The sequence below is a fragment of the Rousettus aegyptiacus genome, unplaced genomic scaffold, assembly GCF_014176215.1.
Source record: "Rousettus aegyptiacus isolate mRouAeg1 unplaced genomic scaffold, mRouAeg1.p scaffold_m13_p_8, whole genome shotgun sequence".
In the NCBI taxonomy this organism is placed as follows: domain Eukaryota; kingdom Metazoa; phylum Chordata; class Mammalia; order Chiroptera; family Pteropodidae; genus Rousettus; species Rousettus aegyptiacus.
In genome coordinates this window covers 33572857-33598084 of record NW_023416311.1, presented here as the reverse complement: position 1 = coordinate 33598084, position 25228 = coordinate 33572857, and the positions used below count along the sequence as shown (strand labels likewise).

Here is a 25228-nt window from a genome sequence, read left to right as displayed (position 1 = left end):
TGGGTTTCGTATCCCATAAGAAACAAAGTATTTCCTCCTCTATGATTACAAATAAAATTCCCCACTTATTCTTCTTGATTTCATTGTTTGTCTTTGAATTATTGGTCCCTTTGAACCTTATTTAGTGTAAGGAGGGAATGTTCTATTTTCTTTCAGAAATTTTCTAATAGTTTTTACATATTTCTTTTTCTAGGTTGCTTTCCAATTTAGTATTATTCTGCTGAATATACTACCACATACTCCAAAAATATTTGGAATTTTGATTAGCCTCGTGTTAAATCATGGAAAAATTTAAAGAGATGAGCAATTTTTTATGTGTACTTGGACTGAATTAATCATTTGATTATTAAAAATTGTACCCCAGTAGATGAACATCTAGTTGTGCTAGTAAGAGATAGCATTGGGTCTTCTGAGTTGAGAATAAATGACATTTCTACACTCTTAGTTTTACAAAGTTTAACAAGAAATGTACTTTTGCATTTTCAACTGATTTCTCTGACCTAAGATGCTCTTTTGAGTTTGTGGTGAAAAGAGCAGGAAGAAGTGAAGCAGGAAAGGAGGAAATGGGTGTGAGTCATACATTTTTATATTTGAGTCAGTCTTGAATTCCTTTCTGCTATTTTTCTATGGTTAAGGAAGTCTAACAATAACTGCAGAATAGTAATCTCATAATTTTCATACTTGACTATTATTAATTAATTTTTGCTCTTTATTTTGTTATTCCTGAAATATCTTGCAGAGAAAATATTTTTTCCTCGAAGCCAACAAATTGTTTTTGTTATCCGTGTTTTTTGGACCATTCTGCAAAGGGTTCTACTTTTGTTCTTCCTGATTCCAAGGACTTGAAGGTGTTTTAGTCCTCTCAACATCTACTTTGTTTGCTAGAGTTCAGAGATTCAGTTTTCACTCCTTAGTAGCGGTGTACTGTCACTGAGGTCACGCAACTCAGGTAAGTGGCAGGGAGAGGCCAGAGAGAGCTCTGACCCTTTCTCTCCTTTATGGCCATCTTGAAAGTGTAAATCACATTCCTGTTTCCACTTTCTCGTCTCCTACTTATTCCTCGACCCACTGCAATTTGGGCATCAAACACTCCTTAAAACTGCTCTCTTTTCTATTTTTAGTTTTTCAGACCATTCTGTTCCTGACTATACATTCCACAGGAGCAGGAATGTTTGTCTGTCTTGTTCTCTGCTACATTCCAGTGCCCAGACTTCTAACAGTATTTGCTGTGGGAAGATACAAGCACGCCCTTATGAAACACTGCTCTTAGGCCTCACTGACACAGTCCTCAGTTTCTTTCTCCTCATTCTCTTTCAGACTCTTCTTCCTTCACCCATCCCTTAGAAGTCAAGGTTCCCCAAGGTTCCGTTCTAAATCTACTTTCTGTCCTGTACACATTTTCCCTCAGCCATTGCACCCATGCCCAGAGTTTTAATTGTTACATATGCAAATAATTCCAAACCTTTTATCTACCATCTTATTCTTTTTTCTAAACTTTGGACTGGTTTTTCTCCAGGTGAGTTTGACAAGCTACCATAACTAGCATCACCTAGAGCATTTGTTTTGAAATAGAGACTTCTTTCTTCTCTTTCCTGAATAAAGGTATTTGGGTTTGAACCTGGAAATCAGTATTCTCAATGAACTTCACAGATCCTCTTTTTTTTTTTTTTTCTTGAATGAGTTTTAGACAGAGAACAGACTAGAAGTGACTCAAGATGATACTGTCAATAATAGCTCACTGAGTGGTTCTACAGGTATTCTGAGGAGGAAGAGACTGTTGCAGGGAAAATGTTATGAAGAGTAGGAACTTAATCGGGGCCTCGAAAGATAAATAGGAACCCCAAACTGCTTCCCAAATCTATCAATTTCCCTTCATTTCCAGTGCTAACTTTTAGTTCGAGCCACTGTCACCTCCCAGGTAAGCTATGGACATAATGATAATTAGATCAATGTTTATCATCATCAGAAAAAGAACAAAGGAGAAGGAGATAGATTAATCATAATGATGTCTAACATTTTTGAATACTTAAAATATATAAGGCTCTTCTACATGCCTCATAACTGAGATAATAGTCTCTGAACTGATATCCTTTTTCCACTGTTGCTCCCTACAATCCAACTTCTACACGGAAAACAATTTTGAAAATATTAAGTCAGGTGATACCTCTCAGGGCTCCCCACTGTATGTAGATTAATCCTCTCACAGTTCACCACTGTACTTAGAATAAAGTTTGAGATTTTTGCTGTATCTTACATTTCTCTCTGACCTCTCTACTTTCCATCTTGTTGACAACACTGGCCTTTTTTCCTTAAAATGCATGACGTTTGTGGCTGCCTTGAGGTCTCGGCCCTTGTTATTCCCTCTGCTTGGGTTCCCTCCCTCTTTGTTACCTCTGGTTTCTCTTCCCATTAAGGTCCAACTTAAATTGCCCCCTCTTCAGTATCTTCCTCACTTCTCACCCAGTCTATCACATCTTTGTATTTAATACTCTCAAAAATTGTCTTCTTTACTCATTTATTTACTTATTTGTTGGTTTCCCCTGTTCCACTAGAACTGTGTCTCTTTTCCATTGTTATCTCCCTTACTGCCTCTATATACTTATCCATAGACGAGACTCATTGGATGTTTGTTGAGTACGTAGATGAATAGTGGGTAAATGTTTGGACAGGTTAAGATAGTATATGATAGTCTAGGGTACTGATACATGTGAAGTGCTGAGAACTGTGATTTGGGGGTACAAAGAATAGATATTGTTCCTTCCCTTGATTGTGTACAATTCTTAGGAAGTAAGCATGATATAGAAAATAAATTAATTCTCCCTCCTTTAAAAGTAAGTGACTTTTAAGGATTCTAAAAGCAAAGATAGGTGGTATATATTTAAATAGGGAGGGGCCTGTTAGATCTAAAATTATACCCATCCAAGAAGATAGGCATTCCTAAGAGTGATATGGATTGGTCAATAAAGTAGAAATCCTGCATGACTGCAGTACTTAGAAATCACTGGTTTACATCTCATTGGAAGGACTGATTGTGATTTAACCATGGGAAGAGAGACCCACACACATTTATAGATTAGGAACATATAGGTCTCATTTTAGCGCTAGTGAGACTAAAGAGTTAATTGTGTATACAAGTCAGTCATCATCAGTCAGTCAATCAGGCAACTAATATCTTTAGGGGTCATGAATTTAACAGGACTGAAGTTGACAAGCAAGCTGACAGTCCAAGGCCTGCTACCTAGATAACAGGTTATGTGAACCAAGCCATTACTTGCTGGGGCAGATGGTACAGAAGAAGCTTAGCTCCTGGGTATTCCTGACTCGACAGCTTCAGCGGTCCTCTGGAAAGCAGCGAAGGCAACCTCTCATGCACTTGTTATTTCTGTTAGCAACTGCCAGTCCATTTCACACAGGATCAGAGTGTAAATGGGATCACATATGCTGAAGCCAAAAGGGACCCTGGGGCTTACCTAAACCAACCCCATATTTAACCAATGTAGATACTGAACCCTAGAGTTAGCAGCACAGTTTGATCAGAACCCACATTTCTGACTCATGATTTAATCTTTAGTTTACTATTTAGTGGGTCATTTTAAAGTTAGCATTTGACAACAAAAATTGATGTCTGTTCTCTAAATGATAATATTGAGAGATCTAATTTCGCCATCTAAAATGAATACAGCAATCGGTATCTTAGCATACAACTTAATGGAGTGGATCTTTTAAAAGTTTTATCCTGGGAAATATAAATGTAAATGAAAATCATTTAAAAAATTTTGAGAGCATTCTTTCAAAAGTGGATAGTAGATAGAGAAGTAACTAAAATTAAAAAAAAATTAAAATAATGCTATTAAAAATATAAAAATAAATTAGCTTTTATATCGTTGTTTCTTGACCAAAGGTCTAATTCAGAATCACCTGGAAAGTTTTAAAAAGCACACATCATGCCTGATCCTCACCACAGACTACTGAATCAGAATCTCCAGCTTGGACGTGGTATATGTATGCTTTGAAAAAAGGTCTCCATATGATTTCAACATACAGTTTATATCAACAATGTGGAAAATCCTACTCTTTTACAAATGCTGGATAGAAAAATAAAAATTACAACACCTACAGTTTATATAAGTATCAAAACCCCTCTTTTCTATCAGATGTTCCAGTACTTCAAACATCTTATAGTCATATCGCATAAATAGCCTGCATTGTGTTCAGATGCAGATATATGTAAAGCAGCTATATCTCGATAATCAGTTTGGATGGGAAATAGTGAGAACAGAGAATATAAAAAAATCCATGGAAAATTCTAAAACCTCATTTCAGTCAAGAGGTTCCAGTACTTCTCACCCATCGAATCCTTTGTCAAAGGTTTTTCCAAGGAGCCATGCTGGCTGCTTTGAGGCCTACGTCCTTGACCTCCATTTGGCACAGATAAGATGAAGAGTGAGGTCAAAATAGTACAGCAAGAGAGAGAAAGAAAAGGAACTATGGGTCTAGAAATTCACAAAGTCAATAATGAATCCTTAAAGATGCCAGAGTTGCCTAGAATGAGACAAATTGACTCTCAGAAAATTGAAATGGCAGCTAAAAAGGTGGTGAATAGTATCCACCCACATTGTCGGTAAGGGCAATAGTTCAAAATTTCTTTTATATTGAGTTTATGACTAGCATACACATAAGAAAAGTTATCATTTCAGAATAGAGCAGATTATTAAGAGGATTTCTGTGTTGTTGTTGTTGTTTTAATTTTTTTTAATTCCTCTAAAGAAGAACTGCTTGCATTACAGGTCAAGGTAAGAGTAAGCCAATAGCCAACTCAAAGTCAAAGCTGGGAGTTACAATTTATAAAGGTTACTAATTTGGAAAATTAAACTGAAGCCTCTAGCATCACCTTTTCTCTACTTGTCCTCTGCCTTAATGTCTTATTTACAGGAATAAAGTTCTCTTGCTTAGGGCAAGAGAACAAAAAGAGGAAACACAACTACCTCATGACACACTTGTTTTTATATCACAGTTTGTTTTTCTGGCAGCTATCAACACCTTTAGCTCCAACGTAGCATTGTAACTCCAGGAGTAATCCAACCCAGCCAGGACATTTGTTCCTGGATGGAATGTCCTCCTTTTGGCAAGAATACAGTGGGAGTCCACTATTTTTTGTTTGGTTTCTCTTTTAACAGCCTCATCTTTCAATGACATCACTCACAGGTCTGAGATATGACTGCATGTCCTCAGCTGCCTGATAGTGAAGCAAAGGTTATCTTCTATCCCACAGCAGTGTTGTCATCAAAGAGCTATATTTCATAGATGTGACAACGTAATTAATAAAATTTTCTCCAAGTGTACGAAAAGGCCAAAGCAACCTTTACATTGGGGAACCAATGAAGCAGCAGGATTCAAATAGTGTCCCTCACAGATAACCGGTTTGGCTGCCTCTTCAACAAAGAGTGACTGTTTTGTGTTCAACTTTATCTTTGTTTTGTTTTTTGGGACTCAAAATAAAACAAAATCCCACATACACTGAATAGATGGGCAGAATACGGCTGTCCACCAGTCACTTATGAATAGTCTCTGTTTTCATAACGACTTGGATTTCACAGAGACTTAAAAAAGTAATTTGATAGAATCTTAGAGAATTATTGTGAGAGTTTTAATGATTACAAAGAAACAGGTCAAAAAGCATTCATAAACCTTCATGAAAATATCCTTTTGTGCACCATTGTATTTCTATTAGTTTGGCATGAAGTTAATTATTGATTGGAGTAAGTAGCTAGAGTCAAGTTTTTCATTTGCTGAGAAAAAGCCATTTGTATCTCAAGCAATGACAGTGATTGCTTAAGTTCTGTATAAAACTTGTTTAACTAGAAGCAAGGTGTCTAAGTGGCTCAAAATAAACAGGATGAAAGTGTTGCAGCAGGTAGAAAATACTGATTGCCATTTCCTTGGTCCATTTCAGCAAATATTTACTGTATGGGAATAAAACAGCTCTATTCTTGAGTGCTCTCAAAAGCCCTTTGTAAATTAAAAACAAAACAAAAACTGCAACACATTCCAAAGCGGTTTTCTCCTATATCACCATGACAAACGAGCTCTTACATAACATAAACACATAAACAGACAGGGATTTCTCTTGAATGTGATAGTGTGACAAAGTAGGAATGAAAAAGGGGTCATTTCAAAGGAAGTCTCTTTGAGATGCTTATATGGGAGAGGTGAGTAGGAAGGAAGTTGTCTTCTACTTCACAAGGCAATTTGTTGACACTTGGAGCTATGGGCTAGTTATCTAAGATGGCTCTCCTTCCAGCCTTCATTCTGTTGACTCTCTTGTTCATGTCTGTTCTTTGAAGGCATCTTTAACCTGGGGTTTCTCCATATTTCACATGAAACATCTACCTGGAAGACCTGATACAGTACCTCTGTTTCAGAAAGAAGGGAAAAGAAAATTTTAAAAAATCTCTGGCATTTGTCTAGCTTCAACCTCTTAATTTTCCAGATTTTTCCAATATGTATTTTCCAGGTTTCCCAGTTTCTATGGCTCTTTTGCCTCACTTTAGTTCATCTGAGGAAGAAGCTTAGTACAATGAAAAGAATACTGGTTTTGGAGTTTGATACCTTCTCTAATTTCTAGATGTAGGATCTTGGAAAAAATCAGGTAACTGGAAGCCTCAGTTTCAACAACTGTGAAATGGATATGAGAATAATAATGTTATTTTGATGACAGGTTAATTTGGGAAGAGTCCCTCACAGTGCTTGACAGATAGAAGAGCAATGCATGTCATTGCCTTTCTTGTTCCTGGAATTCTCCAACTCTAGTTTTTTGCATCATTTCCTGAATAATGTCTATTTGGGGGGAGATGGATATTTTTTAGTCAGGTGGTTAGAGGGGAAAGAGAGCTCTTTTGAGATTTTGGTGCGTGTTTCCTTCCAAGATCTGAATACCTGAGTGGCAGTTGGTATTACAGGAGAGGGCTCTCACATTATCTAGATTTGTATTTTAAACTGGATGGGAATGAAGAAGAACCAGTCTCTAGCGAATAGTCACTTATAGAAATGCAGTATTTGAGATGGTTTACATCTCTTTTTTGAGATGGATTACATCTTGACTTAGCTCATGCCTCAGTTCTAGCAATACTCTCTTTTGCTATTTGGGCCCAAATGGTCAAATGAACTGTCCATCCTTCATGGGAAAAATCAGTACTACGGCTCATCATTCCAGGCTCAGGGGTGAATAGGAGTTGCTGCTACTGTTCCATATAGAGTCCTTTATCATTTTTCCTTTCCTTTTGGCTAAATGCCCAGGGATTTGATAGTGTAATATTCAAACATAGTTATCCATTAGAATTACCTGCGTAGCTTTTAAAACACTTCAATATCTTGGCTCCTCCATGAACAATGGAATCAGAAACTCTTGAGGGTGGACCTGGGCATAGGTATTTTGAACAGTTCTTCAGGTGACAACCACATGCCTCTAGGATTGAGAACCACTGACAGAAAATAGAGATCCTCAGCCCTCCAAGGGTTATTATTCATAACAACTTCAGTTTAAGGTCTCAACCTAAAATCAATTTTGGCATGTAAGACATATTTTTGATTTGTCTTAGTGCTTGGTTTCCATTGTCTTGTGCCCCTTAAATTATCTTTTGAATTATTCCAGTAAACCCAACATGATATGTTGTCAACAAACAGCAGTCTAGCAACAATCTAAGGAATACCAAATGCTTACAGAGGTGGAGGTTGGTCCTTGGACTGATGAGTCAGGAGGTTTGGGTTGGGTTTCAGAAGCAAAATTCTAAAATAAAAACAAAACACAAAGCAGCAGCCCCATCTTAGGAAGTGTGTACTCAGGTGTGGGAGAGCTGTATCCAGTCTTGAACTGGCCTCTGGTGTGTACTTTAGTTTCCTTACAGTCTAATTTCCATACAAAACCCCAAGCAATCATTTGAAAATGCAAATTACTTTTCTGTTTAAAATATTCTCACTACATGCAGAATAAAATTCCAATTCCACTCCACAGACAACAAAGGCCCCTGCCTACCTCTGTGTCCCCAACTTGTACCTTTCTCTGTATGTCTTACTCTGCTCCAGTCACCCTGGTTGTCTTCTGTTCTTTAGAAACTCAGGCTCACTCTCAACTCTGAGCATTTGCTCTTGTTCTCCCTGTTCCAAGCGCTCTTTACCCAGACCACAGAGAGGCCCACCCTGAACTCCTGACCCAAAGCAGCTCTGCTCCTGCCAACCTCCATCTCTTTCACAACTCCTTGGTGGCTTTGCTTCATGCCTCTGTCACCTTCTCAAATCATTTTGCTCATTTTGTTCTCTCCTTAGAAGGTGAGTTCTGCAACCATAACTTTCACTTGCTCATCCCCGTGTCTTCAGCATATGCAAGAGCACCACTTGGCCTACATGTCTCTCTAGGAAAATAAGAAAAAGTGCCCCACTTGGTAGACAGACATAGGGCTACAGAGGCGATCCCAGAGACCCATAGCTCTGTGAGTCCCTTTGAGTGATTTACAAAAAAATGTGTTCCTTTTTCTAGGCAGATGCAGGCCTCCATTGAGGTGTACAGGTAGATGGTAGGGTGCATTTTAGTCCTTACTAGTTCTGCGCAGTAGCTGGAGGTGGCCAAAGTGCCTGCAATACCGTAGGTACTCAATAACTAGTCATTTATCGAATGAGTTTATGGGGTTGGCTGTGGCAATGTTCATGAACAGAGCACATTCTCCTGGATCTGAGTGTGGCGAAGGAGGCCTAGTCATGTGCTGATAAATGGATAACAAACTAATCTCTAGAAGAAACAATCACCACCACCCAATGTGCAGTATTTGCCAATTTCTGTGGTATGAATAGTACCATCATGGATCCTTTCAAGTTTTTAGCAACGACTCACAAAATTCCTGAAAACTCAATGCTCTCACAAGCTATTAATGTGATGTCAATGGCTCATACTAGCTCCCACATACCCAAACAAACCCTACCCCAGTGTTGAACCCTGCGTTTCTTAGATTCTGGGTCAGAGAAAATGACTAATCCTGCACTTCCTCATGGCAGAGGAAGAGGTTGTTCGTATACTGTCCCTTGGCATCTTCATGCATGTGAGGACCAGGATATGGCCTGTCTTCCAGGAGAAACATGGAGTTCCAAGATTTTTTTAAAATAAAGAGGAGGAAAACAACTAAGACTGACACCAGTAACCTAATTCATTTAATCTTGCTTCCTTTATCTATGAAATAAACAAACTGAGTAGCTTCCATTTAAACTAAAACAGCCTAGTATTCTATATGCTGTGTGGGAACTAATGTGAGGGGAGGGGAAAACTACAAGGTCTGTGTTTTCTGTGTGTAAATGAGTTCGTGCTCTGCATGTAAGCAATATAGCAATCTTTTTGGGCTAGTGAGTAACATACATTTTTTTTTCTAGTTGAAATAAAATGATTTATGTTAAATTTGCCTTGAAATGCCACCCTGAACAAGCCCGATCCCATCTGATCTCGGAAGCTAAGCAGGGTTGAGACTGGTTAGTACTTGGATGGGAGACCACCTAGGAAGCCCAGGTGCCATAGGTGTAAAAAATAAAAAATAAGGGATTGTAAGCTGACAAGGTCCTTGCAATCCGTGAGGTCAACCAAGGGTTGCCTCATCTAAAAAAAACTTCTTTTAACTTACAGATAGATAGATAGATAGATAGATAGATAGATAGATAGATAGATAGATAAAATCTACCCTGAAATTAAAACTGAGGCTTAAAAACTTTTCCAAATGCCAAGGACACTATTAAATTAATAAGAACTCAACTCCTGTTGTATTTTTTCTATCAGAACTTGTACACTGAATTTCCTCTTTACTTATCCACACACCCCACTTGACATCCTTTGTTTAATTCTAGACTTCAAGCAAAAGTTCAACACGTGCTCAGCAACTCAGACGAAAAGGAAATCCAAACAATCAAGCTGGAGAAGCATAAACCACTGTCATCAGGGGCTCAGTAACAACTTTAAGAGTTATAATTTCTGTTGTTGAGCTATCATTTTGCTGGGCAAATACTAGTGTTGAAATATATTATTATTACCCCTCTCCCCACTCCAACCACTAGAACAAACATCCAACTTCCCAGAAAAATTTGTGTGTGTGTGGATAAGACAGGAGCCCTTTGCTGAAGCTTTTAGACAGTGGACACCAAGCTCTCATATAGTCTGTCATCCTCACATGAGCCACGAATCATGTTTATATATAACTTGCATATTAAAAAGCATCAGCCAATGTCAATGGTGCTGATATAAAAATATCTTAATAGCCAGTAACTGACTAATGAATACTACTATAATAACAGTTTAATTTGAAAAATTCTGACAGCTGGTTGCTTTGATGAGTGTGGTTTCCAAGGAGTCCTAGTCCCATGCTGAGAACATCTCCAGCCTGCTGATTGATAGCAGCAGTGCAGAACTGTTTAATGTCACCACCTCTCAGCTAAAGTAATAATAAACAGGAATGTTATGGTTTATTTTTCTCTATGAATTGTTCAGGCTCTATATGGTAAGTACCAACTCAATAGGGGATAATAGCTGCCATTCTCCTGGGAGTTGTAACTGAATGTGAGCCTATTTTCTTTTTCTTTTCTTTTTTTTTATTTATCAGCAATGTTTAAATCTCAGAATGAATGAAGAAAATCTTGGTTTTCTGGTGGATTTGTTTTATTCCTTTACATAGCTCTTGCTCATCGAATTCTGCTTAGCAAATGTAATTATTCTGGTTAAGATGTAGCTTCCCTATTATTTTTCCACTTTCCAAGAGAGGTTAAAGCAGACAGTTAGGACATGAAATATATGGTTCTACAACTATCTTAATTATACTGCATGACTCTGTGTTTGATATGGAATAACAATGTCTGGGAAGCAAATTTAATCTCTACAGATTTAGGATGATTGCCAAAAAGATTCATTGATTTTTTTTCCAGAAGCACAATCTTTTATTGTATAAATGTCAGAAGCTTCAAATTATTAGGAAATGTGTCAAGAAGCTCAAGGTATAATAACATTCTTTAGAGAGCTTGATTCTGAAGACGGTGCAATGAAAGGTTCAAAAAGAAAACATGTCTTATGTTCTTAGAGAATAAAGCTCTGGGATTCATTTTAATTTGTCATTTTGAACAGGATGAGGCCTCCACTGGGTGCTTTGATGTGAAAGCCTTGGGCATGATACACAGCCATTCCTTGGTCACCCAGAGCTTTATGAGCTCAGATTGTAGAGACTTCAGCCATGCTGGGAAAGACGACACTGACTTGAGATTTGAGGCTTCAGAGCTGAACTATGAGAAATCACTGGGATTTGTCCTGGTGAAGAGGTCATGAAGAGAGGGTCATAAAAAAAGAAGACAATATTCTGAGCTGTGTCACCTAGCTCAGGTTGAGCTTTTGTATGTCCTCAAACGAAGGGCAATCCTTAGCATCAGATAGTGTATTACCTAGAGTCACTTTTACTGTAAATAATGGAAAATCTACTTAAAATTGCTTAAATAGCAAAGAGAATAGGGTGATTCACAGATCTAACAGGTTCAGAAGTTGAATGGGCTTCATGCATGTGGGATTCAGAAATCAGCAAGATTATGAGGGTTTGAGCTCCACTTATTATTTTTTTATTTATTTTTTCATTGTGTTAAATTCATTCTCAGGTGAGTTCCTATCTGTATACACAAATCCTAAGGTTAATGTAAATTTGATTGTCCCTCTTATCAGAGGGTTGCGTCACCGACTGGCTTAGATATGGAAAAATCATGGATACCTAAATGGAAATCAGGGGCTATTAGGAAGGGTGCAATGGATGCTGGTAAGACAGGCAACAGCAGAGTTTTCAGAGATGGGCACATTCTTTTTTTTCTGGAAAAATGAAATTTTGCCTCAATGGCTAGAAGGTACAGATCCTATTGTAAACCTTTACACACAGTATTAATGTTTTCAAACTTGACTGAAAACTGCATATCTGGCCTTCACTGCCCAGACAACATAGTCTAACTATTCAGCTTATCACCCAAGGCTTCATAGCATGAGCTCATCTGAATTTTCCAGATGAGACTTGCACTATTCTTTAGTAGGGACCCTATATTCCAGCTGGGCTGTTCTTATCCCACCTCTATGTCTTTGCTCTTACTCACTCTCCCCTCATCCTTCATTAGTGTCCTTTTCTGTGAGCAGTCACATCTGACTCAGCCCGGAACATTCAATCACAGAAGGCACCGTATAGTAATTATGAGTGTAGGCACTTGAGTAAGATTGTGTAAGTCTGACTCAGCTCCATTAGTAAGTTATTTAACCTCACTCGGACACAATTTCCTTGTATTTAAAATAAAAATATAATGGTACCTAACTCAAATATTGTTGTGCACATTAAATGGGTTAATATATGTAAAAAGCTTAAACAGTGCCTGGCACTTGGCAAGTATTCAATAAATGTTAGTCACTGTTATAATGCTCTATGAAATTACTCTCTCACCATCCCACCTCTCTCCGTCCTTTAAATTACTGTAATATTTTGGCCTGAATTCCTCATTGCACACTTAGGCACCTGTTGTTTTGTATGGTTAGATAACTTTATACAAGATGAAAGGCTCCTATTAGATACTTCTTGTTTCCCTGCACAATACATAATTCAATACCATGAGCCTATATTATAGTGTCTAGCAAGTATATATTGAAGAAATGAAATGTGGCTAAGAATACTCCTATGGATGTTCAAAAAGGATTACAGTTGACCAAAAGCACCGACTAAGAAAACCCACTGGAAATTAACCTCTCCGACCAAATAGTATCGTGTACAATAAACAAAAAATTATATCTCTAGAGCTAGTGAAAAGTTGATCAATTAGTTATATAATTCAGCTTTTAAAATTCCATTCTTTTCTTAGATAGAAAATGTTTTCTAAGGATTACATTGTTTCCCCCACTTTTAGCATATTTCTTGGTAATTTACTAGGTGCAGGGAAGATGGAGGTGAATAAGACAATCTCACACCTAATAGAGAAAGTAAACATTAAAAATACAAGTGTAAAAAGTACTGTAAAGGAAAAGTGTAAATCCTATGTGCTGACATGTGTTTATCAGTTTGGGATATAGCATAGGCTCCTCCCTTCCCCAGACGTATAGACGAGACGAACATTAGGACTACAGTACACGGAGGGCTGTTTCATGAACACTGTATGTAGACAAAAATAGATATCTGCATAATGCTGCATATCTTCTATAGTACTTTCTTATTTCTCATGTGATGTTCATCATTATGTTATAAAGAAGTACAATTAAAGGTCCTATCAATCACAGGTTGAGCAGATTAAAGCGGTGTTAAATGCTATTTTCAAGATCAGATACCTAAAAAGGAGTAGTTCTAGAACTACTGACTCCACATTTAGTAATCTCTGTTCTCCATTTTGTGCCCCCTCTCTCCCAACTGCTGTTACATATATTTGATGAGAAGAAAAAGGTGAGCATAGTGAATATATTTGTGATAGCAAATGTAGCAATTAATAGCTTTTGAAACTATCCAGTTGCACATAAAAAAATCTATTGACTTGGCATCTGGCTGTTGCAAATTATATTTATTTACCAAGATCTCTCTTCTGTCCTTTATGTGCTAATTCCTCTACATCCTTGAAAATTCAGTTTAAGTGTGACTGAAGGTGAAGCTTCTTCCAGCATTCCTTTGTCATTCTTCTAAGTCTCCTTTACCCTTTGCTGAGCTCACACATCATAGGTTTACATCTTTGTCTTCCTTAAGGAACATGAGCTCCTCAAAGCAGGGCCCATGTCTCATCTATCTTTGTACATTTAGTGTCTAGTATAGTACCAGGTTGGGGGTGGGCGTAGAAATAGAAAGGGGCAGAAAAAGAAGGAGACAGAGGGAGAGATGGAGGGAGGAAGGAAGAGGGGAAGAATTATATAGTGCTTTTCAAATTACTTTTGAAAGTTTAGTTTCTAAGTTATATTCTTAAACTCCATGAGAAATGTAAATTCAAAAAAATTCTTTAAAATCCTAATGTACATTACACAATTCTTATCTATAGAGAATTAATAGTTGCCTTATCTATGAATTAAAGACAGTAGTTGAAGAATAAAAATAGTTTAAAATCATATACAGCCCTGTAAAAAGAGGAGAGCTAGATTGGAAGTCAGGATACACGGGTTCCAGGTGAGATTTCATGGCTCTGGATCTTATTAATTGTAACTAGAAAAAAAGAGTCTTATACTAGGTATTTCAAAGGTCCCTTCTAGTTTTAAAATGTTATGTCATGAAAACAGACTTTTACAGGGATATAAACAAAAAATGTAACATATTATAGGCCAAAAAATCAGATTACAATAAAATAACTAGACAGAACTGAAGTCTCTAGCATCCCAAATATTGCAAGAAAGAAAGGTTCTTTACTCCAAATGGCTAACTAAATAGAAAATTTGTGCAAATACACACGAAAATGGCATGCATAGACATAAACTTGGTATGAAATAAATCAGAACAATCATGCAGTTTTTCCTAATGTAAAAACTTCTATTTATAAACAACAAAAAGAGTAAAGAACGAAATAAAGATGAAGGAGCACATGTGACTTATTTATATACTCAAGATTCGTGGCTTAGTGAAAATGACAGATAAGAGGAAGTTTTTTTCTTTTTGGATATATTGGAAGTTTTTTCTTTTTGGATATATAACAAGCTATTTGTAGAATACTACTTCAGATAATTCATATAGAGGCTCATATTTTTCATACTAAAAAAGACATTTTTTTACAGTGTGACTTTTAACAATCAAAGAGATCAAATGGAGCATATGTTGATACTGTCTATCTTTGACATCTCAACTGTCTTATTATTTTAAAAAATCACATTATATAAATGATGTATTAGTGGTTATTTCTCCTGCTTCATGAGACTTTTTCTTGGTCCAAAGATTCCATCCTTCAAGAATAGAAATTTTGGGGAAGAGGGCTGAAAGAAGAGCAAACACAAAGTCAATTCTTGTTCTTTTAAAGATATATAGCGAAGGAAAGAAAAAGAAAGATTAACTATCAAAATGCCTGGACCATAATAAATAGTGAAAGATGACATTATTATTAGCAATAGGAGTAATAGGAGGAAGAAAAGGAGTAAATTTGCACCAAATTTCGTAGCTGTTAATGGGTATATATCACACTAAATGTTGCTAGGATCAAATTTGAGAAATTATGGCTAAGGGATTGCATGTTGTTTACACTCCATCAATAATAAACCAGCACAAACCCAGGGCATGGATTCCAGTTGCTGCTAAAATGGCTCCATCTTTGACCTTGCAGGTCAGAATTGCAGAAATGGAACAGCCAAGGAGGTTTAAAGGCCAGAGACAACATTGCATAAAGATTTGACATTAAATAAGACAATATGGAAAGATCATTTATTCAACAGATAAATCTAGGTCAAAAGAAACATTTAGAAGGATATGTTGAATTTGGCTCACAATGAACAGTGTCTTGAGAGAGTTGTCATTCTTTCACAAATTGCAAAAATATGACTATACTATCAATCATCCTGCAGTCCACATATGGACTGTCCTTCATTTACTAAAAGCTATGAAAATTGCAGATGGCAATAGCCTTCAAGAAACTAAATAGCAACCCAGTAATGAGGTGTTTGAAGGAATCATGTTGAGACAAACCAGGCTCCAGATAAATCAGAGTAGTTTTACTTATTGCTGAAAAGCCACATGACCAGATTTCTTTTTTGGGTTCGGAGTGCGGTCTAGTTTTCTTTTCGTGCGGGAGGAGGTGGGAGGGAGGGGTATTTCGTGAGGTGCTGGAGGGGGACGGGTGGAGGTGCGGGGCGGGGGGGGCTGGGAGGGAGGGCGGGGTGGTTGATGAGAGTTCTAGCGCTAGAGATGAGAGAGACTCAGAGAGCTCTTCTCTCTTAGTACTTTCATGTCCTTTCCTTCCTTTCCTTCCTTTCCTTCCTTTCCTTCCTTTCCTTCCTTTCCTTCCTTCCTTCCTTTCTTTTTCACAGTAGAGAGAACCTGTAAGATTTCTGGATGGTTGTTCTCTAAAGGATAGTGAAAAAATGTCTTTTTTTTTTTCTTTTTTAATTCCCAGCAAGCCAAACACCAGTCTTGGCTATCAAACAATCAACAAAATCTATTAGAAACTTTTAAAGAATTTCTGGAGCTAAGAATTTTTTCATTTCTTTTTGGTTTCTAAATTTAAATAAACTCATCAGTGTCAGTTAATGCAGGTACACTTTAAAGAAAAAGTGAAAGATATGTATTATGTAGAAAAAAGGCATTGGTATCTTAGCTTACTAAGGTTCATAATTTAGACATGTATGGTAAGGAATTCAATCACCCTCAGGCTAATGTGGATAATTGAACACTGTTTTGTGATGTCTCCATGTATTTCAATATATGAAACAGCATGTCAGCAGGCTATGATTTCTTGAGAAAAATCACCCATAGATTTACAAATATATTTTCTCAAGACTGACTCTTCTCTCCCATCTTTTCAATATTTTATTATCAAAAATTTCAGACATGTAGCAAAGTTGAAGAATATTACAAGGAACATCTGTATACCCATCACCTCGTTTCTGCCATTAATATTTTATTATACTTCCTTTATCACCTATCCATCTGTCTATCTATCCCTTTAGACATGGATCTTATTTTTTGATGCATCTCAAAGTAGGTTGAGGACATTAGCACACTTCCCTAAACACTTCATTATGCATATCATCAACTAGAGTTCAGTGTTTGTTTACATTTTAATTCTTTTGATACAAAATTGACATACAATGAAAAAAAAAACACAACACAGCTTAACTGTGCATTCTGTTTCGAAAAATGCATGCATCTCTGTTTCTACAACTCCTAGCAAGATATCAAATATTATCCTTATTCAAAAAGTTCCTTTATACCCAATTCCAGTCAATATTGTCCTCAGCCATCCAGAAACAACCACTATCCTTATTTTTGTTCGCACTATAGATTTGTTTTTTCTAGAATGTCATGAAAATAGAATTACATAGTATATACTCTTGTGTAAGGCTTCTTTCAATTAGTACATTGTTGGGCATATCAGTAGTTTGCTCTTTTTTATTGCAGAGGGATGTTCTGTTATAATTATACCCCAATTTGTTTATTAATTCTATTTATAGAGTCTAGGGCTGTTACCGATCTGTGGCTACTATGAATAATGTACAGATTTTTAAATCCTGTGTCTCATCTACAGGCATTCTCAGTTTCTCCCACAAAACTGACAGTCTATTGTGTTTATGTGGAGGACTGTGTACTTCTACCAGATAACTTTAAACTTTAGGCCCTGCTTGGATTTGATAAATTCAGTGGAATCCTTTGTTTTAAATTGAACATTTGATCACAGATGGAAAGAGTAAAAGAAGGGAAATAATGACCTTAGGCATATTCTTAAAGTGTGAATGCACTGCTTTCTTCGAATAACTTCTATGTGAAATATCAGTTTGCAATTCTAGGAGGAAAAGAAATAAAAGAATTGCTGTTTAATCTGTACTTCTTCCATAAAGATGGACTGTGACTTAAAATAGCCTATGGTTATTAATGCTGTAAATCTCTCTGAAGATCTCAGTGCTTGTTCTTGCTCTCAAAAAAAAAAAAAAAAAAAAAAAAAAAGAATTAGGATATCATAGATTTCACATGAGTAACACAATTTGAAATTCTATTGAGATTAAACCATTACTAATGCCCAGGGCGAAAATGAATTGTGGGATTCTTTGGTTTCTCTAAATAACCAAATACACTAAAACAAAATTTTCTGGTACAGAAAGACCATTTGAAATGGCTACCTGATTACTTGAAGCTTTGACTTTTGTAAGATGACACAAGAACAACAATCATTATTGAATCAGTCCTTCAAAGGAATTGGAAAGAACTAATTATATGTGATTCTAAGTTGCAGTGGAGGGTTGGATAGAGTGAGTATAAAGTTTCCTTCTAACTCAAACAGTTATATGTCAAAAATTATTACTCTGTTATCTAAAATTTGCTTTTCTGGAAACCCATGACTATGTGAACACACAATTGAAAATCCTTCATACAAGTTATAGAATTTTTCTCAAATACAAAGTGGCTTTTAAAGCGTATACACACACACACACAGAAAATATATATTTATTTTAAAAAATAAATTTAGTTATTCTTCTATTTTATCTCTATCAATTCACCTACAGTATTTCATGTCTAAGACTTCTATGTTTTTCAGGAAGGAAAGTGTACACTGTAAGATACTATTACAAAGAAAAAGAGATAAAATTGTTCTATTAGGTTAGTGTCGAGAAAATGAAGCACATGTACAATGTACATTATCTATAGAATAAAAATAATAATCGTCCTGAGGTGAATAGCATACCAACATTTAAGTGACAGTAATAGCAGATCCTTTCAAAACTTTTTTTTTCCACTATTTTTCTTATAGATAACAAAAAAGAGGCACTGGGCAGTTTCCTTAGCTATCTAGGTCAGGAGAGCCATCTGGCACTCATTTTAATCACCATGAGAACCTTGCAGGAACCAATAAACCCTGTACTAATATTCCAATCTATGCACTAATGGTGATAATCAGAACATCTGGTTAGGGTTTCCCTTTATAAGGGTCTCCCCCAAGAACTGTGTTATATATCGAAGTTCCTACTAAGTTGTATTGACTATCAACAGCAGCTTCCACCACCCTGTGTCTGCCTAACTCTAGCCAAACCACATTTTGACTCCAGTCTGAGCTTACATAGGAAGCACGACATTCACTGATTCTAAAAGGCAACCTCAACCTCTATTATTCTTGCTGTAATTTTGTGTCTATTTATAAACTTCTTGCCTAAACCCTGACTCCTTTTAGTGCAGACTCTATCTTGGATTCCTGCTGTCATATTTACCATCCACTTTGATCCTTAACTCTTCAACCTTCTCAATGTTTCTTCTCTCCGTTCCTTGATCTTCCAGACTTGAGCTCATTTCCCTAGAGTCCTTTGATTGCTTCTTTTCTCTGTACCTTCAGACTTCTCTAGATTAGACCTAATCATTTTATATTTATCTCCACTTTAGCCAATCCAAATTTGTAACAATAACCACTGGGCCAGAATTCTGAAATATATGAATTCTAATTTGGACTTAACATTAGCATTGTGATATTCTGAGAATTCTACCCATTTATACGATGGAGAGGCCATATCTCCCAATTTGCTTCCAGTTCTAGCATCTTATAATTTTGAACATATCTTTGTGATGAGAATTATAATCCACTGTCTGCTAATAACTAGGTTCGGATATAGTCAAAATCTTCCAGTTATGATGATCATTCCCAAATGAGAATATCTAGTCAATAGACAATTGCAATAGTTCTCAATATGGTTGCACATAAGAAATATCTGGGGAGCATTTACAGAATCTATTGCCTGGAGCCCATTCAGCCCAATTATATCCAATCTCTTGAGAGTACAGCATATGTATTTTATAAAAAGCTCTCACATGTGATCCTAATGTACAGCTAAGATTGTGAATTACTACAATAATCAATATGAGTCAATTTATTGGACACGGATCTTAAAAATGGCCATTTCAAAGACTGAATCAGACAAAACATTGCCTAGGACATGGGATATTAATAAATATATGAATTCAGGAAGTAAAGTTGTCCTGTCAGCAAAATGAACCCTACCTTTTAGAAAATGTAAACAATGATTTTGGCCCTAAACTTTGACTCTAATTTATACATTGATGTAAAAGACAATGACTTACTAATCCTTTAAATATGACAGAGACATTTATCTTTTGAAAATTGTTCCATTTCCCTTAAGAATCTGGGTACATATATTTTTCTGCATTGAGAAGTCAGCAGAGTTCTACTGGTGGTGCAAACATCACGAAACTGCAGATAACATCGACCAAGAAAATCACCTGGGTTTACTTGATTGATTATGCATTGATCTTATTACCTTTCCATGCTCTTGCTGTTAATAATTAAATTTCACACATATTCACACAAATATAAAACAATAAGAGCAAAGGACAAAACCCATGAGTAAGAAAAAAACGGGTAACAGAAGTAATCACCATGTATTACTACTGCAAAAATCAATAAAGCAAATGTTATTCTTTTTAAGTGTCATATTACAATAATGTTTTTCTGAAGACTGTTGTCTGCATCCAATTTAAAAAGGCATCTGCTTGTGTTTGCTTAAAACAAAAGGGTGGTTGACTTAATGAATTATTTACAGGCATGCAATATGGCAACAATGTCATTATGAACTCTCTTCTAAGATCTCCTCTGGCTACTCCTGGCAGGGTGTCAATTTGCTTGTTTTTATGGTAGGTGCACGAAATTGTGAAGCTATTCAAAGAAATGAAATTCTGCCATTGGACTTAGTAACACACACAGACCCAGAAAGAAAGCCATGGCGACAAGAATGGTGGAAACATTTATTTGGCATTAACAATGTGTAACATGGATTTTAAGTAAAGAAGAAACCACTAGAATTACATAAATCTGAAAACAGCCTTGAAAATAGGTCCAAGCCCTAAAAGAAATCAGGACAGGTCTATAAGAGAACCGGAAGAAAAAAAAAAAAATCTGTGACCTCTTTCTTCTCTATTAAGTATGCTACATACCTCTCAGAATCTGCTTGGCAGGAAAGTATTGAGAGTATTTGAGTATATCCACCAGAGTGATGAAGTAGAAAAATTAAACTTTGGAATTTATAAGAAACCAAAATAAAAGACTTAAGAAGAAAAACTACAGACACAAAGTAGCTTGACAAATTCAAATCTAATTCTTTTCCTTAGCAACGTCCTACCAACCCCAAATTTGCTAAACTTTCTTCCATCACATCAGTGTATCTGGACAGACGGCCTATAAAGGCAGACAGCAGTTAGTCAGAAGTAGGTCAAAATCAAGGAGAGGTCAAAAATCACAAGACTTCATAGAGGAGATCTTAACGTACCTTCAGTTAAGAAACATGTGTAACCGGGCACAATACTGTGACTATAATCACTGAGCAGTGATAATGACTGATGGAGTGATTTGATGAAACAGAAATTTCAATTTATAAAAATGGCCTTGTAGGAAGATTTTGTACACTAAAACCAGTGACTAGTGGTAATTTCTTCCACATGAGCCCATAGTGCCAGTCCCAGAATATGAGAAGGGGGCTATGGCGAGGGCAAGTAGGAGTTAGAGCCCTGCATCTATTCTTCCAAAACTCTTTAGTGATTATCTGCCACGTGCTATGCCCTGAGCAAGGCCTGGAGGACACAGTGATGAACCAGGCCTCCAACCTCCCTGCCTTCGCAGACCTTATATCTAGTAGTGAATTTTTATTTGAAAATTTGATGGGTTTTATATGCTAGAGATCTTGCTGGAGAACTAGTATTTTTATCTTAAAATGCTTATTATACTCTGAAGGTCATTATTGTTTAGAGCTATCTTTTCATATTTGAATCAAGGACACCAAAAGGTAAAAGCATATTTTACTAATTCTTTGAAAAACAAACTATTAATGCTATTAAGAATGTGAACAAAGTGTGATTAAGTGTAATTTATATTGAATGCCTGAGGTACACACTCTTTTGTGATGGCATAAGTGGGCTTTACTATGAAAATAGAAGCTGTGGGCTAAAGAAGTCTTTGGTGGAGTTGTATGTAAATACAAATCTACCTGGAGCATTGTCCAGTTTGAAGGATGCAGAAGAATTAGGAAAATCACCCTCTCTCCACTGTGAGTACTGCCTTCTCTGACTAATAGATTTGAGACACTGTTCAAAGAAGAAATTAATAATCACCAAACCAGAAGGTAGGACTGGCTGGCTAATTTACTCTGGCTCTAGTCATAGATCAAATTCACCAGAAAATTGCCAAAGTACATTTGCCCTATTTTAGTCCTAGATATCAATTTAAAGTTGAGATGACCAAGCCTAGCGTTTTTTTGTTTGTTTGTTTTGTTTTTGTTTTTTTTAAAAATCTTATTATGGTTCTTGTAACCATGCCACTTTTAGCTATAGAAAGTAGCAAAAAAAGGGCTCAAGGCATGGACTTCCATTCCCAGGAATCCCGAGTATGAGAAATTACCTTTCCCATGCACGAACTGTGCAGCTTTGGATAAGCCACTTAACTGTCTGAGCTTCTATTTTCTTCTATTAGGAGATTTGGAAAAAGATAAGATAAGATAATAATCTAAATCAATGGACTGACATGAAGGTTAAGATTATATAACAGTTCTTAGTCTTGTAAGTAATAATACATACTCAAAAATGTCAGATTTATATTATTATTGTCATTATTTTCATTTTCCTCTCAATAACCCTTCTGGCTATCCTTAAATATTAAGTCAGCATAGCAATTGCTCATGTCATATAAGACCCCAGGTTTACCAGTTACATGGCCTGGAACCATCACATAAAAGGCAGGAGAAAAATTATATTTCAAAATTAATCAGACATTTATGTATGTTGACCGTAACCTCTAATTTCTGTGGAGAACCCAAGGATTTGTCTCTCCTATGTGTAACTGATCTTACCAAAGGTCTACCAGGGGGACCTCTCAAGTGTGTATCAAGGGCAAGGACAATAAGGTTGCTACACTGCAGGTTAGTGGGAAGAAAAGTTAAGGTCTCTTCCTGCCAACAGGGAATTTTTTAGGTTGGTTTCCCTTAGAATTCATTTTCTCTTTAGAATATCTTTTTTTTTCCCTTTAAATTCCTTCATATTATGTTGTTCCTCCATCTCTTTCCTGAGCTACGGGGGAGAGATTTAAAGCTGTCCCCTGTTTGAAAAGAACTGACTGAGATGAGAAGGTGTTGAAAAGTGGGATGAGATCCACTGGAAAGGAACAAGGGAACCTCTGCTCTAGGGTAGGGATTTGACTTCACTGTCTTTTTATAGCTCAAGGACCAAAACCAAGAAAAGTATTGTGGTCTGTCTTCCTTTAGTTACCAAGTTAGAAGGCCACAGAGGGTCCAGAAGCTCTAGAACTAGTTAGGAGTGCACTGGCAGAGGTCGTTTCTGCAGTAGCTATTCTTCAGAAACATGTGATGCAGGGTTCCAGGATTCTGCTAAGATACTCTGGAGGACTAGGGAACAAAAGTGATGTTTCTCAACATTTTAAGTACTAAATACTATTTAAGCACTCTTTGGAAAACCGCACTTGATTGACATCTTGTTCATTTAATTTTAATATTTCCACTGAATTGACAACATGACGCTATTAATACCTGTCACGTAAGGCCTAGAATCAGCAAAGAATAAAGAAGTGTGAAATCGAATATGCGCTATTACTTTTTTTCCACACCCTTAGTTAATATCAATTTTGTATTCATCTTACATTTTAAAAAGTATTTAAAAATAATAAAACCTAACAAATCTATTTATGTAATATTATAATGCCTTTTATTTATGTAGGGGTTTATTATTTTTAAAGTATTCACATATCTATTATTTTATACAATTAAAATAATCATAGCAAGTTTACTATTATTTCATTTTAACAGATAAAAAAGAAAACCCTGATACTCAGAGAAGTTATATCTTGTGTAAAGGCCTAAAGTTAATAAACAGCAGAATTAGAAAATAAACCCAGATGCTCTGAAACCAAATTTTAGATCTCTCTTTACCTCACTATAGTTAGCTTTTTGTTATACTATCAAGGCAGAGAGGAATTTTGTATCCTAATGCTTTTCTATTTATGTTTAGCATTGACTTTATTCCTCAAATGACATACCACGCATAAGCCCGGTCATGTGATACATAAAAGTGGGCAGCAGGACATCTGTTAGCTCTCTCCCCACCTCTATCCTACAGGGACCTCTGAGGAACTTCTGCTAAATCCTAAGGGCTTCTCAGAGTGTGGTTTGAAGGCACCTAGCATCTATCTACATCTGTGTCATCACTTCTGGGCATGATCACATGAGGGAAGGAGTGGCTACAGTCTGCAGGGCCCAGTGCAAAATGAAAATGTGAGGCCCCATGTTAAAAATTATTAAAAGTTTCAACATACAGCAGCAGAACCAAGCATGAGGCCCCTGTGAGCATAGGGCTTCGTGTAATCACACAGGTTGTCCGTCTGTGAAGGCAGCCCTATGTGTGTGGATCAGCATTTATCTTTAATATTCTTTTACTAAATGGTCTCCAGACCAGAGTGTTTATCTTTTCTCAATGACTCTTGTCTATGCTTTAGTTCATTCTTATAGTCATATTTGTGTTGGGAAAGGTCCATTAAGGCTGTTCAAATTATATTGTAATAGGGTAATTTAAAAATTTTTTAAAAATTATTTTCCACCTGCCTGCCTAGAAGACCATCACTCTAGTTTACAGTAGGCATCCATATTCTCAGGAGAGATTGTAAAAAAGGAATCTAAAATGAAAAATTTTCAGCCTCTAGCATGAAAGCTCATAGCTTGAGAGTAGATACTTATAATTCTTTTAATCCTCTCTTCCCACTCCTTAACCTGCCATTACAATATCAACTATCAGTTTTGGTGGGCTCAGTTATTAGACTGCATCACTAGATTGTGACACTGCCATATGTTCATTACACCTGTCTCATGTTGCTCCTGGATGCTCCTGGACACCCAGGAAGATGCTAGTTCCCAGTCTCTCTTGCACAAGTGGCCAATGGAGTGAGAATGGAGTGATGTTTACCACTTCTGGGCCTGGCCCCCAAAACTGTGCACTCGTCTAACCACTCTGTTTTCCTTCGGCTACAGTCATATTCAGAGAACACAATGAATTCAGATATTCTAGAAGATGGTAGAGCCAGTAAATAGAAAGACTACATGGCCCCAAAATAACCCTATGCATCAGAGAATCTTAGTTCCCAACATACCCACTGGTCTACACCGCACTGTGTTACGTGTCCAAGATTTGGAGTGGTTGTTACAACAGTTAGCATTACTTAACCTGACTAATACATAGAATATAGAGAAGATATTTCTGACATCGGAGCTTAGAAGAAATTAAGAAGAAAAACATAAGTAAGCATTTTAAATAAGGTCTCTCCTTTTGCTCCCCCAAAATTTCTGTGAGGGAGGTAGAAAGAAGAGCTATATGGCCACATAAATGCCTCAAGTTTTTCTTTCTAGGTGTCATCTTGGAGATGAAGAGCCATGTTATATATGTTGGAAAGATTGTTAAGGGTATCATTTCTTGCCCTTATCTGTATTTGTGACTTTGAGAGAAGACTTTCCTACCCTAGTGAAGGATATATCACATCAACTTGG

At 36.6% G+C, this 25228-nt stretch overlaps 1 pseudogene; it reads left to right on the top strand.

Moving 5' to 3' along the window:
- The first annotated feature begins 9442 nt into the window (after positions 1-9442).
- LOC118607071 lies at positions 9443-9559 on the top strand (annotated as a pseudogene).
- Positions 9560-25228: the final 15669 nt, after the last annotated feature.